The following is a 16,059-nucleotide window of genomic DNA, read 5'->3' on the forward strand; positions in this document are numbered from 1 at the left end:
TGTCCAATTTCAGCCTCAATTTTGCTTTTTGACAGTAATTCTCAAAGTTGTTGTTGACGTTGGTATGGCGTTACCAAGGCGTTGGTATGATGGCGTTACCAAGGTGCTAGTTTGGTGTTGTCAAACAGATTGTATAGTGTAACCAAGGCGTTCGTAGGGCATCATGAATTTACTGACATAGCGTTACCGAGACATCGATTTGGTGCTACAATAAAGGCGTTGATATGACATAACCAAGGACTTGACATAGAGCTACCAAATTTCTAGTGTTAAAAGATCCCATCCGACTCTTTATGGTAAGATTCATGTCTCAGAAATTTGCTTGCTTTTTGTATAAGACTAAGCCATGCGCTTTTTATACATATTTCAGCAGGCTTTTTCCCATGCCATTATACACTTCGGTATTCTTGACTTATTTTTGGAGAAAACTATCCTAAATTATTCTTAACATAATGCTTTTTCGAAATGAAATATACATTTTACACTTAAATATATACCTGTCTTAGGTATTCTTATTAGCTAACTATTTTCTTGCAGACAATATTCTTACAAAAAGCGTAAAAGAGTCTAGTTTAATTTCAGGTAACCGGTGCATTCGACAGCAATACAATTTTAACGGTTTAACCGTTAGTTAAACGTTAGTTAAACCATTTAATTTTTGAAGAGCTTCCATAAATACAACGAAAAGCCTTTTGGACACCGAAATTACAATCTTAGAATAAATGTTAGACTTCTTGTTTTACTAACAATAAATGCTGTAGATGCTTCCTACAATAGGTGCCACAAGATTCCTTGGAAACATTTTTGTTCTTTGAATTGAAAATTAATGAAATTAGCCAAAAAATTAAAGTAACGGATATTACCATCGTTAAATTAGGCTATTCCAGAAATAGTCTGTATACCCCCTATCTTGATGAAGTGTGACGTCCAAAGTGGTCTGGTTTTTCGAGTGTAAAAATCGAGGGTTCGAAATTTCAGTTAAAAGAAATGAGGAAAAAATCCAGGGGGGTCACCCTTCCTTAAAAGACCTCCTCAACATAGTGGGTAAAAATTCACTTAGAGTAATTTTAAATGTAAATCCTCCCAAACTCAAAATTTCCTAAAAATACAATGTTTTGCTTCAGACGGTAAAATGTGAAATCTTTAGTTTGGATCAACCTAAGATACCATAAGAAATTTTGGAATAATTCTCCCCATAAAGTTAATAGTATCCATTACATGTTTTTTTTATAAGCATACAAAAATCCAAAAATCTGGCTCAGAAATGCTTAGATCGAAATTAAATTCCGCGAAAATTTCTTCCGCGAAAATTTCTTCTCGCGAAAATTTCTTCCCTTAAGGTACATTTTCAGCCCTTCAGTTCTCTGACGTAAATGTAAATCAAACACCTCTGTCTCAGTGAGCCGGTGACTCAATCATCGTAATCTGGTCAGATTTTAAGGTCTCAAAATTTTTCGCAGGAGAATCAGCAGAAGCTCTTAGGATAATAAAGAATAAAAAATTAAAGGAAGCATTTTACGTGACTGCTCTTGATGTGGTACATAATATAATTAATGATTGGGGTTTGACCATAAAGTTCCAGATTCATCATTGAGATCATTTTCGGCAATTATTTTCACTAGCATAACAAGGGGGGCAGATATGGCCGGATCACTGATACAGGGGTGTAGTTTGACTTGAGAGGACAAACTGCTCATTTTTTTTGTAAGCATAACGTTTATCAGCGTAACGAAAGGCTCAAACTCGGTGAAAATTAGGCAAAATGCTGAGCATACATCCAAGCTGAAAGGAAAAAAAAACTTGTGCAGCTTTTTTCAAACGCTGACATTTTCAGAGTTTTAGCTTTTTTAAACCAAAGATTTTTGCCTGCGGCGCCAAATTACAAAAAAACTGTAATTTGTTGAGTCGAATTAATGTTCCGACTTAACAATTCGAAATTTCCAATAACCCAAAGAAAATCAACAAAACAAAGTCTAAGCATATAAATAAACATAAATTAGGGCTGAGAATGAGATTTTGCTAAGCATACGGAGTCTCGACCCGATTTTCCTGTATGCTTATAAAAAATGTATACTTACTAATACTGAAAAAAGTTGTTATAACGAAACGCTTATGTCTATAGAAACTTTTTTGTCTTAGAGATAATTGCCTGTCTTTCTCGAAGTAACTACCCTGTCACGGAAAAACTCTTGTTGTATAATGGTTGTATATTCTTATTCACTCTTTTTTCTTCTCTTTTCAGGACACCACCGAAAAGCCACTAATTAGTTCTTCAAACGTGAAACTCGAATACAAAGAATAGGAAGGCTTTTCGAAAGCAAACGAACAAACATAAGATGAAAAAGAAATGATGATTTTTTTATTCTTTCATGGACACTTGACACTTTCAAAAACGGAAAACATCGTCCCACCACTTTATTATATATTTTATGTAAAATGATTAGAATTTTAATATATTTTAAATACATACAGTGTCTCAAAAATCCACTGGGCGGACCCGAGCAATACAAATTACAAAACTTACAATTACAAAAATTTCTCTGGGGTGGCCAAGGCAAATATGGTGCCCTTTTAAAAGATTTTTTGTTTTTGGCGCCCCTCTCTATATATACGCTCATTTTACTTACGAATACAATACAAAAAAGGGAGTGTGCGAGCGAAGCGAGCCAGAAAATTTTGAGTTTTTGAGGTGACGAGGGGCGCCATTTTTGTTTTTTCATTTGTCAATCTTTCGATATGGGCGCCTGAAAAATCCTTCTTGGCGCCCCTTATTTTTGGGCGCCCCCTCTCAAAAGGGCTCCGCTGGGGGGGCCTGGCCCCCTGGCCCCCACTGCCACCACGCCATTGCCAATAACTACCGGAGGACCACTCTACTACCAGCCCCGAACACGCCTGCATCAGAGAGCCGGTGACAATTCATAGTCGATGAAAGAGTACTGTAAGCATTCTCAAAACAACTGAACGGGGGAAGCTGGATGGCATGAAACTTTGGGTATAAAATTAACTTAAATCGTTTTCTTCACTCAAACTAGCTTATAATAAGTCGACACATTGATTGATTGATTGATTGATTGATTGATTGATTGATTGATTGATTGATTGATTGATATGAAACAGGAGCTCCCCTATTTGTTATGTGATTTGTTTACAATGGCTCTTTCACTGTAAGAAATAAATTCTGACAATACGAGAGACCATTGTATACTTTTTTGTAATTATTATTTTTTTTTTCGTTGGTATTTTCATAAAATGCAAAATGAGGCATAAATTGGCCGATGATTCAATTTGAGGTTACTAAAATGACGCTTTTATTTATTACAAACAGAATAATTGTTTCAAGATTGTTTAGTGATTATTTTCTCTGCGTTTCTGAAATGAAAATGTCTCACTGAAAAACTATTTTTTAATCAAAAAAATTATAGTCGGTGAACTTTAGTTGTCGGTAAAAAATATACCATTTGACGGTAAAAAATTGACGTCAATTAAAAGTTTCGTCATTTTTAAGCGTTTCCAACGTTACACGATTCAAAATGGTAGATTTTAATTCAAAATGGTAGAAATGCGCAAATAAAAATCGAGCGTAATAAAATCGAGACATAATTGATTGATCGATTGATTCCAAAATTTAAAAAAGTGCTGCTAAAATGTTATCAAAATCAAATGCAAAAATGTCTCCGAAAATCAGCAAAAAGTCTCAAAAGTCACCACAAAAAATTTTCCAATATTCTTCTAAAAATCACTTATTTTCTATTTTAGTAGAGGGCATTTTGTAAAATCGCTCGAATGTTTTGATCAAAGCACTTGTTATACATTTTTGGAAAGCGAAGGGGTAGGGGAATCGAAATTACAATGTTTCCAATTTTTTTTCGGACACTTTGGTGTGATTTTCGGACAAATATGACGGTCTCAGGCAAAAATCATAGGTTTAAAAATTAATGAAAATTTTAGCTCGAGAAAACGGAAACCTGTTGTATATTTTTGGAAAGCTCTCAAAAAATTAAGATTAGAGATATATTGCAAGTATAGGTGATTTCAGTACCTAACTCGAGATATTGAGCTTCAAAAAGCGCAAAAACTGGACAAAATAGCTGTTTCTGGCTGAAAAACACGGTTTTCAAGGGCTAATATCTCGAGTTAGGTACAGAAATCACCTATACTTGCAATATATCTCTAATCTTAATTTTTTGAGAGCTTTCCAAAAATATACAACAGGTCTCCGTTTTCTCGAGCTAAAATTTTCATTAATTTTTAACCCTATGATTTTTGCCTGAGACCGTCATATTTGTCCGAAAATCACACCAAAGTGTCCGAAAAAAATTGGAAACATTGTAATTTTGATTCCCCTACCCCTTAGCTTTCCAAAAATGTATAACAAGTGCTTCTAACAAAACATTCGAGCGATTCCAAAAAATCGAACAAAATTCCACCTACTATTTTATAAAGCATCACTTAGAATCGGTATATATTTCCCCAAGTCTACGCATTCCCTATAACCTAAAAAGAACATTATTTTATCTATGAAAAAATGTATAAGAATTGCTTGAAAAATTACCAAAAATCTTGAAAAATTTATTGCAAAAATATCATTAAAAAACTTGCTTCCAAAATATGCAAAACACTTCTAAAAACTACACGCGAAAATATGTGAAATGAAAGGCAAAATTTCGCTGAGGAAAAATCAATGAGTAAGAGCTCAAAAAATGGGGATAAAAATCTTTAAAAAATTGAAAAACTGTCGCACCAAAAAAATATCTATTAAATGTGTTAAAAAAGCTGAATGAAAAAGCTTATTGGTATTTTCAGTTTTGATCGCCTTTACCATAGCGTTGATTCTTCTTACAACTATTGAATTTTTTGCGAATGTTTTTCTCATTTTGATTTTTTCGATCTGTTTCATAATGTTTCTTTGTCTGAAAGTGTTGTCCCTTTGTTTGGCTTGATTTTTGTTCATTTGATTGAAATTCCCTACAAAATTTGGTTTGGTTTTTTGTCTGCATAACTTGTTTTTGAGCGATTGGACTGCTTTTCGCTTGGTCTTTTATTTTCTGTATAGCGCTTGTGAAAAGATTGCACGCAGGTGTTCTACGCACCAATTTTTCATCGGCCATCTCTGAGCATTTGAGTGCCTTGACTGGAGTTGCTTGAACTCGAACAACTTGAGCCTTTTGGAAGAAGTTTTCTACTGAAGATTTTCTTACCAATTTTTCATCTGGTAATTCTGAGCATTTAATAGCTTTAGTTAGGGGAGCCTCTGCCCCAACTTTTTCGACATTTTTGAAAAATTCTTCAACGGAAGATTTTGAATCGGCTGTTTGAGAACATGCTAAAGCTCCAGTTGTTTTGGTTTTTATTTCGGTAGCAGACTTTTTAATTTGAGGCTCAGAATTTAAAGATTGATTTTCTGTTTGAGTTTGAATCTCAACAGAAAAAGCATTTGGAGTTTGCGTTGCAACTCCTTTCACAGATTTAACAATAGTTTGCGTTTTGACTGACACAGCAAGGGATTTTTGCGTTTGCATTGCTACTTCTTGGCAACTTTTCGTGGTTTGAGTTTCAACACAAATGGAAGGGTTAGTTATTGTTTGAGTTTGGACAGAGGACTTATGAATAGAAGATACCTTATTTTTTTTGGCATTATATTGTGACTGTAATTCCTTTCGCAGTCTTTGAATTTCTTCGGCCATGTTGTTCATTGTATGTTCGTCATTCACCAATTTCCATTGCAATGCTCGATTCTCCTGTAAAATAAAATAATAATGAAAGTATTTAAACAACCAGTCTTTCATGAAAAAAATTTCCTTTACACATTTCTTCTCCGACTGACCCGCCCGCGTTTGGCGCCCTCTCGCTTCCCTGGCTTTACTTCATCTGCGATTTTAAAAGAAGACATTACATTGCTTTATTCGTTCGAATTTTCTAGATTTTCCAATGTTTACAAAATAAAAACAAAAAGCAAAAAGAAAAAAATGGTTCAACATTCTTTCGAGAGGGAAACAAGGTGTAAAGATGCAGACACTTTTTATTTTGATTGCAGACATAGGCTGAATTTCTGATGCAAGAAGATTTCAAATAAAGCAAAGTATTTGTTGTGTACATCCCAGTTTACAGTAATGAATCGTAAAAAAAGTAAGTATGTTATCAACTTACCTCCATAAGATATGTAACTTCTTGTTCGAGCATGTTAGAATGTTCTTGCGAACAAGCCAACAGCTCTAAATTCTTCATAAAATGTCCAGTCAGTTGTTCATAATCCAGTGGTGCCCAATAATAAAATGCTCGTCCCTTGTTGTAGTTTTCCATCATATTTTTTTAAATTTTTTACACTTAAATAAACAAAACGCTCTCTAACGTGCAGTCAGAAATCGAAATTCACTAAGAATGAAGAATTTTTGTCACTTTCTTTCTTATAATTCGTTAAAAAAGTGACGTTAAATTTATTTTTCTCCTATTTGACGTCAAATAAGTCTAATAAAGAATCGAACGTTTTTAACGGTTTTTTGAAACGTTCGAATTCCACGTGACTCCATGTGACTTGAGAAAATCCACGTGACTTTCTACACGTGACCATTTTGATAAATTTTGTCCAATCTCAGCCTCAATTTTGTTTTTTCGACAAAATGTTAAAGCAGAAATTCTCAGAAAAGTGCCATTGGTAAAATGCATATTTCATCTTAATTTTCACTGATTGTTTTTCTTTGGCTCAAATTTAAAATCTCGTAATTTCTTAGGTATCTATTGAGTTGCAAAGTTGCGGTATCTAGACGTTGGTATGGCGTTACCAAGGCGTGAGTAGTGTGGGTATAATGGCGTTACCAAGGTGTTGGTTTGGTGTTGTCAAAAAGATTGTATAGCGTAACGAAGGTGTTGATATGGCATCATAAAGTCATGACATTGCGTTACCGAGGCATCGATATGGTGCTACCAAGGTATTGATATGACGTTACCAAAGACTTGGCAGTCAAACTTCTAGTGTTAAAGGGTCCCATCCAACTTTTTATGGTAAGATTAATGTCTCAGAAATTTGATTGCTTTTCCTAAACTAAGCCATACGCTTTTATCCGGCTTTTATACATTTTTTTTTCCATGTCACCATGAATTTTTATTTCTATCTATTTATTTGTATACGCCTAAAAAGCTAACATCACACAACTGTAAGATTATAGAGCTTGGTCCTAGAGAATGAAAGTGCAAACCCGTGTTTACAAAACCTTCCTAGCCAACCCAGGGCAGCAAAACAGAAATTAATTGCATCTGCCACCATGACCAGCCATGTTTTCTTGGAAAATGAGCTTTCCTGGGTGTCTTCTTTTTCATGTTTTCATGTAACAGAAAGCTGTATTTTGACTAGCAAATGCTGGGTTACCCTGTTTTTGTTGCATAATTTCTCCGCGATATGTAGATCTGCCCTTACGGCAAGCGGACTGCATTTTCATACGAAAATGCAAATCGCTCTAGAGAGACCAGGCTGTAAACCAGAACATAAAATATCAAAAACTAGACTATGAAATAGTTTACAGCCTGGATATCCAGGCTAACCTCGGAGGTCCTTTAATTTAACCTTCGTTCGTTAGCCTTCTAGCTATAAATTATCATAAGTGCTAAAGAAGCTCCCTGTAATAGGTGCTACAAGATTCCGTGAAAACATTTATGTTCCCTGGTTGTTCTTTGAATTGAAAATTAATGAAATTAGCCAAAAAATTGAAAGTAACGATTATCACCATCGTTGAATTAGGCAACTAAACCAACCTTAGAATGGGCCATTTCAGAAATACTTGTTAATCAGGTGTGATTAGGTTGATAATCCAGGGTGTTCAGTAAAACGAGTTCAAAATCCAGGGTGGTCAAAAGAAATGAGAAAAAAATCCAGGGGTCATGGCGGGAATTTAATTTGGTATTTAAGTTTTTTCAGAGGAAATTTATTTTGGTAGAAAAAACTGCGTATATCCCACGCGGTTACTAAATTAACTGCCATCTTGAGTTCAAATATAGACCCGTTTGTGTGAGTGGAGCAAGCTACAATTTCAGCGATTCAGCTCTCTAACCTAAATGTAAATGTAACACCCCTGTCTCAGTTACCTGGTGACATTTTTTTTAACTCATGATAATAGCCAAATCTCATCTAGTCACATTTTGAAGTCTCAAAATTTTCCAGATTCATCATTCAGATCATTTTCGGCAATTATTTTGCTAGTATAACAAGGGGGCAGGTATGACCGAATCACTGATACAGGGTTGTAGTTTGACTTGAGAGGACATACTGCACATATTTTTTGCAAGCATAACGAAAGGCTTAAACTCGGTGAAAATTGGGCAAAATGCTAAGCATACATAATACATCCAAGCTGAAATGCAAAAAAAAACTTGTGCAGCTTTTCTCAAACCAAACCAAAGATTTTTGCCTGCGGCACCAAATTACAAAAAAACTATAATTTTTTGAGCCGAATTAATGTTCCGACTTAACAATTCGAGATTCCCATGAACCCAAAGAAAATCAACAAAACAAAGTCTAAGCATATAAATAAGCATAAATTAGGGCTGAGAATGAGATTTTGCTAAGCATACGGAGTCTCGAACCGATTTTTCCGTATGCTTATAAAAAATGTATACTTACTAATACTGAAAAAAGTTGCTATAACGAAACGCTTATGTCAATACAAACTTTTTGTCTTAGGGTGAATTCTCTGTCTTTCTCGAATTAACTACCCTGTCACGAAAAATCTCTTGTTGCATATTCTTATTCACTCTTTTGTTTTTCTTCTATTTTCAGGACCACCACCGAATACCTAATGCTAATAATTTTTTCAAACGCGAAAGCACGAATGCAAAAAATGGGAAGGCTTTTCGAAAGCAAACGAACAAACATAAGATGAAAAAGAAATGATGATTTTTCTATTCTTTTGAATAGGATACGACACTTTCAAAAACGGAAAACACCGTCACCACTTCAATATATTTCATGTAAAACGATTACAATTTTAATAGATTTTAAATACATATAGCGACGAAGAGCTGTTCAAAAATCTACTGGGTAGATTCGAGCAAAATAAAATTATAAAAATATTTTTTTTGTCCAATTAAGTATTGGAGGACCACTCTACTACCAGCCCGGAACATGCCTGTATCAGAAAACCGGTGACAATGTCAATGAAAGTCGATGAAAAAGTACTGTAAGGATTCTCAAAACAACAAAACTAGAGATGCTGGAAAAAACATGAGGTCCATGAACTTGTAAAGCTCAAAATTAATATTCTCACGTAAATTGCTGTAATATCACATGGCCAATATATTTTTCCACTGAAGATGAAATTAGAGGGTGTTTTTCTAACCAGGGATGGTGGCGTTGATATCCTGATCTAATGTTAGAGCTGATAGTGAGGAATATGGTTTTCTTGAGGAAAGGACTCTCAAAATAGGGTTTCTGGTGAATCAAATTGTTCCGTCATATATGTGTCACTTCTTTTCATTTTTTTCATTTCTCAATTTGTTATTTGATTTGTTTACAATGGCTCTTTCACTGTAAGAAATGAATTCTGACAATACAAGAGACCATTGTATACATTTTTTATTTTTTTTGGGTTAATTTCCTATTTTCATAAAATAAAGCGTAAACTGGCCGATGAGATGATTTAATTTTAAGAACGAAAATGATATAAATATTTGTCTAGCGGACCCACACATTAATTTTCCTGCGTTTTGCTCTCTCGAGTCAAAATGTTTTACTGAACCGTTTTACTTGACCGTAAACTAAAGTTCGCCGACGATTATTTTTTAACTATTTTTAACTTTTTAACTATTATTTGTCAACTTGATGGTAAAAAATTGACGTCAATTAAAAGTTTCGTCATTTTTAAGCGTTTCCAGCGTTACGCAATTCAAAATGGTAGATTCTAATTCAAAATGGTAGAAATGCGCAAATAAAAATCGAGGGTAATAAACTCGATACATAATTGATTGATCGTTTGATTTTCTAAAATTTAAAAAAGTACAGCTAAAATGTTATCAAAATCTTAAGTTAAATGCAAAAATGTCTTCGAAAATCAGCAAATAAAAAAGTCTTAAAAGTACAAAGTACAAAGAAATTCCAATATTCTTTTAAAAATCTTATCTTATTTTATATTTTATAAAGCATTTCTAAAAATCAGTAAATATTTCCCCGAGTATACGCATTCCCTGAAACCTGAAAGTAGCATCTTCTTTTCTATAAAAATTGTTTTATATAAAAATGTATAAAAATTGCTTAGAAATTACTAAATATCTTAAAAAAACCTAGAAAAATTTATTGCAAAAATATCATTAAAAAACTACAAAATTTCTTCCAAAATATACAAAACCTTTCTAAAAACAAATCCACGTGAAAATCTGTGAAAATCTCAGCTAAAATTATCTGAGGAAGAATCAATAAGTAAGAAATTAGCTTTAAAAGGGGATAAAAATCTTTAAAAAATTGAAAAACTGCCGCACCAGAAAAATATGTATTAAATGAATTAAAAAAACTGAAAGGGAAAGGGTTGTGTTTAAAATCGCAAAATGGCCTTAGCTTAATTTTGTTTTCGCTTTTGGTAGCTTTTTTCACAGTGTTGATTATTTCTCAAATTATTGAATTTTTCGTGGCCGGCGTTTTTCTCAATTTGTTCTTTTCGACCTGTGTAGTTAGGTTTATGTGACTTTCGCCGTTTCGTTTGATTTGATTTTTGTTCATTTGATTGAATCTGAAATACCTTAAAACGTTTGCTTTGGTTTTTTGTCTGCTTAACTTGTTTTTGAGCGATTGGACTCGCCTGGTCTTTAATTTTTTGTATAGCGCTCGTGAAAAGATTGCACGCAGGTGTTCTACGCACCAATTTTTCATCTGCCATCTCTGAGCATTTGATAGCCTTGATTGGATTAGCTTGAACTCTAACAATTTGAGCCTTTTGGAAGAAGTCTTCTACTGCAGACTTTCTTAACAATTTTTCATCGGCTAAATCTGAACATTTAATAGCTTTAATTAGGGGAGCCTCTGCCCCGACTTTTTCGACATTTTTGAAAAATTCTTCAACTGAAGATTTCTTAGCTATTTTTGTATTTGCTGTTTGAGAACATGCTAAAGCTCTATTTGTTTTGGTTTCTATTTCGGTAGCAGACTTTTTAATTTGAGCTTCAGATTTTAAAGATTGATTTTCTGTTGGAGTTTGAATCTCAACAGAAGAAGCATTTTGAGTTTGCGTTTCAACTCCTTTGACAGATTTAACAATAGTTTGTGTTTTCACTGAAACAACAAAGGATTTTTGCGTTTGAATTGCTACTTCTTGGCAGTTTTTCATGGTTTGAGTTTCAGCATTAATGGAAGGGTTAATTATTGTTTGAGTTTGGACAGAGGATTTATGAATAAAAGATACCTAGGTTTTTTGGCTTCACATTGTTGCTTCTGTAATTCCTTTCGCAGTCTTTCGATTTCTTTGGCCATGTTCTTCATTGTTTGTTCGTCCTTCACCGATTTCCATTGCAACGCTTGATTTTCCTGGAAAAGTAAAATAATAATGAGAATATTTAAACTGTTAGTCTTTCTTCTTTTCCCCGGTTGCCCCCATGTGGTCGTGCTCGTGCGTGGTCGCGACACAGACACGCGGCACACAAAAGAAGACTCTACATTGCTATTCATTCGAATGTTTCAGATTTTCGAATGTTTACAAAAAAAAATCGTTCGACATTTTTTAGCAAGCTCATTCACTCTTTTGAAGAGAAAAGCAAGTGGCAAAGAGCGCTAACAATTTTTATTTTATTATAAAAGCTGATAAAATGGTTGATACAGGCTGGATTGGGAATGCAAGCAAGAATAAGCGTATTTGTGCAGTTTGAAGTGGAAAAAAGTAAGAATGTTATCAACTTACCTCCATAAGATATATAACTTGTTGTTCGAGCATGTTTGAATGTTCTTGCGAGCAAGCCAACAGCTCTAAATTCTTCATAAAATGTCCAGTCAGTTGTCCATAATCCAGTGGTGCCCAATAATAAAATTCTTGTCCATTGTTGTAGTTTTCCATCATAATTTTTTAAACTTTTTTCACTTAAATAAACAAAACGCTTTCTAACGTGCAGTCAGAAATCGAAATTCACTAAGAATGAAGAATTTTGAAAGTTTTCTTTCTTAAAATTCGTTAAAAAAGTGACGTTAAATTTATTTTTCTCCTATTTGACGTCAAATAAGTCTAAATAAAGAATCGAACGTGTTTAACGGTTTTTTGAAACGTTCGAATTCCACGTGACTTTCTACACGTGACCATTTTGAGGACTTTGTCCAATCTCAGCCTCGATTTTTCGACAGAATGTATAACAGTAATTATCAAGAAATTGCCTCGAGTAAAAGGCATATTTCCTTGTAACTCTTAAAATCCCTGTTTTTTTTTCTTTTACTAAATTTCTCTATCCCATAATGTCTTAGGTATCTATTAAAATGGCAAAGGTTCGTTACCAAGGCGTTGGTTTGGTGTTGTCAAAATAATTTTATGGCGTAACCAAGTTGTTGATATGGCGTCACCGAGGTATTGATATCGCGTTACCAAGGTATTGGAAGAAAGGTGTTACAAAGTACTTGACTTAGAGTTACCTACCAAAATCCATCCATTTTAATGGTAAGATTCAAATTCCAGAATATTGATTGCTTTTTGTAAACTAAGCCATGCGCTTTTATACATTTTATCATTTTGGTTTACCATGGCACCATGGATATTCTTAACTTTTTTTGAGAAAACTCAAGAGCAGCCAACGGCTAGAAATTACAAATTATCTGTTCCGAAAGGCAAATTTCCTTAGAAAAATATATCAGTTGTTCTTTTCTTGCCAGACTCCTGGATAAACTTATCTGTTCTTAAAAAAATCAGACTCCTGGAAATTTATATCTACTCTGAGGTTAAATCATGATTACTGGAAAAGTTCATCTGTTCTTATGTCGGTGCTTTTTACACTTTTGGCGAAAACGTGAAAAATTGACCACCTTAGGAAAATGAGTCATTGTTATCTCACTACGCACGTTAGCGTCAAGCTTAGACAAAGTTCAAAGAAAGGAAGGATTGGGCATTCCATTGTCTTTTACCCCACTTTTCTAGGAAATTTACAGCTCATTTTATAGGCTCTGAAAGATGAGAGCACTTAAGGATTATGTGATTCCAAAATGAAAATGGATTATGCCTTCCATGTCTAATAACTTTTCATGTAATAACTCTATCTCCGTGAAATTTTGCAGAGTGATAGAGGGAGCTGTAATCTATTTCAGTTTTAAAAATTCTTGAGGGCCTTCATTAGCGGATATAGGCCGGTGACCAATTTCTTTTGTTGTCGGGATAAGAGTTTTCAAAACTATAAACTCTTCGTTATTTAGAAATCGTATTTTCAATACTTTGGGAGCACTCAGGGATTCTAGAATTTCAGTCTTCGACCAGCACTAACCTAGCACTGCTATTTTGGGCATTTGTTTGAAAGAGCTCTATTTCTTGATAATAAATGTCATCGTGAGTGACTGTTTTGATTTTGGGTCACTTTAATATTACTGCACGCAGAAAACTCAGTTTGAAGACTATTGGAGCGCTTAAGGATTGCCTATTCCATTTATTCCTACATTTACAAGGTTTGAAAATGGAACGTCTAATCCTGTAAAGCTTGTGATTTTGAACAATAAAATGCAAGAATACGAGAGAGAGAGCAGTTAATAATGAGTCGCTCAGCAATATTTTAGTTCTGAAAAAGAGCATTTTAGGATCAAGAAAATCCTTATTTTTTCGATGTTATTTAATACCACTTGAAAAATGCTTGAGATGGAACTCAGATAACCACTCACGGGAATTAGTGATCCCAGATTGCTCTTTCACGAATATCATATGATTTTACAGTTTAAATTTGTTAAGTTTTTGTCTTTTTTTCCTATTTATGAACAGTCCCAACAAATATATGTTTCTTGAAGCAATAAAGTAAAAATTTATGTTTCAATCATTTTGAGTTTAAAGAGGAATCCTTGATCCTAAGCGCCTCTCAATAACCTAAAAGGGTCCTGTACTACTCTATGATACTTTGCCATGAAGGTTTGATATCTTTTAAAGACTAATGAAGTCTGACGTTGCGTGGAATAAGATGAAACATTCGACTTTATTTTCTCTAACTTCGAACTAGCTTGATTTTGGAATGCTTGATCCAAAAAGTGCTCTTCAGTGAGGATTTATAAAATATAGGCATTAGACTTTAGGAAAACAATATAATATCCTTCGAGATGATTGCCAGAGTCTCATAATAGATAGTAACAGAAAATCTTTATTTTTGTAATATTTGATCCCTCTCGTATACAATCCGATTTTGCATCTTTGTGGAACTTTTCATCCAAAAATGCTCATTTTTCTTTCCATCAGACCAAAAAAACTGTTTTTGACGAAAATTAAGTGTCAGGTTTTCGTCAAAAGTGTAAAAAACACCCACTTATGTAATTTAATTGAACGCCGAGACGTTCCTGGAAAAACAGCATCTATTTATTGCTCCTGGATTATCGGAACAGGTATTTCACACTCCTTTCTAGATTTTTTGAAGTGCTTCAAAAATAGTTGGTTCCTGGATTTTACTCCAAAATTTCCTCTCCTGAAAAACCAGGGAAAAAAGGAACATATATTTTGAAAAATTCCGCCGCTGGCTGCTCTTGAAAATTATCCTAAATTACTCTTACCGAAATGGTGTTCCAAATGAAACCTTAATATTACACTTAAAAATACTTCACTATGGTACTCCCCCTTCTCACAGACCCGGTGGGATTTTTTTCAGACTGTGGGGGAGAGGGTAAAATACCGGACAAAACTCGATGGGGATTGATTTTCCTATCTTTTTTATTTAATGGCTGAGGATTTGAATTCAATTGTTTTCGAACCAGAAAATGCAGTGGGGATAGAAAAATAGCACAATAATTTGCTCTGAGGATTTTCTTAACTGATTATTTTCTGCAGGTCAAAAACTAGAGTAAAATTTCAACTTGGGGCGATATTTTGGCCAATTTTTCCATTGGAAAGGGGTCCTAGGTGAGTAAAAATGCGGTGTTTTGGTAATATCTTACTATCCTTACAAAGAATATTCTCATAAAAAGGAAAATCTAAGTCAAAGGTAATTTGTTTAAGGTGACCAATGCATTTGACAGCAATACAATTTTGATCATCCCACTGCGGCTTTAAAATTAGACCATTTTCCGCATTTTTTTGTACCTGGTTATCCATTGGGGCGGATCTGTTTGGGTCTCTGTCTTTTGTCTCCTGTTTAAAAAGGTTTAGAAGTGGTCAAGTAAAAAAAGGCATTCCACGGCTGGCGAAATTCCGCTGCTCTCACAATCTAAACAGATTTTAGAAAAACTTAACTCGTGGTGAACTATAAGCATTTTTATTCATAAGCATATAATAAGCAGACTCTATGCTTCGATGCTTTGGTAGCTTAATCATACACGGGGCTGACCAAGGGGAAGACACTTGCTTATATAAAAAACAACATGTATTCCGTTGTTACTAAAAGAGGTAACGAGTGGTAACCATGTGGTGACGATTGGTAACGAGAGGTAACGAGTGGTAACCAGTTGAAAACGGTAGCCCTAAGTCTCCAAATTTGAATTTATCGATTCTGGTGTTTTTGCAACAGATGCTGATGGCTCCTGAGGTTCTGCAGCAGGACCTGGCATATCTGTTGAATGTGCAGCAGAAATTGGAGATTCAGGTGAATGTTATGGTGGAGTTGATGGTTCTGGTGAATGTGGTGGTAAAGTTAGTTGTTTTGGTGAACGAAATGGTGGAATTGATAGTTCTGGTGAATGTGAATCAAACATTGACGGTTCTGGAGGTTCTGCATCAGAAGTTGGTGATTCTGGTGAATGTGCATCAGGAGTTGGTGGTTCTGGTGAATGTGATAGTGGAGTTGATGATTCTGGTGAATATAATGCTGGTGTTGATGGATCTAGTAAATGCAATGGTGGAGTTCTGGTGAATATGATGGTGGAGTTGATGGTTCTGGCGAATGTACGTACAGCAGGATTTTATGGTACTGGTGAATGTGATATTGAAGTTGATG

The 16,059-nt window shown here is 34.4% G+C and overlaps 1 long non-coding RNA gene across 1 annotated transcript; it reads left to right on the forward strand.

Moving 5' to 3' along the window:
- Positions 1-47: 47 nt before the first annotated feature.
- On the forward strand, positions 48-9,004 carry LOC136823838 (uncharacterized). Its single transcript, XR_010849072.1, has 2 exons — positions 48-296; positions 8,768-9,004. It is a non-coding gene; the product is annotated as an uncharacterized lncRNA (long non-coding RNA).
- The last annotated feature ends 7,055 nt before the right edge of the window (positions 9,005-16,059 follow it).

The sequence above is a fragment of the Clytia hemisphaerica genome, unplaced genomic scaffold (assembly GCF_902728285.1).
Source record: "Clytia hemisphaerica strain Z4C2 unplaced genomic scaffold, Clytia hemisphaerica genome assembly, whole genome shotgun sequence".
In the NCBI taxonomy this organism is placed as follows: domain Eukaryota; kingdom Metazoa; phylum Cnidaria; class Hydrozoa; order Leptothecata; family Clytiidae; genus Clytia; species Clytia hemisphaerica.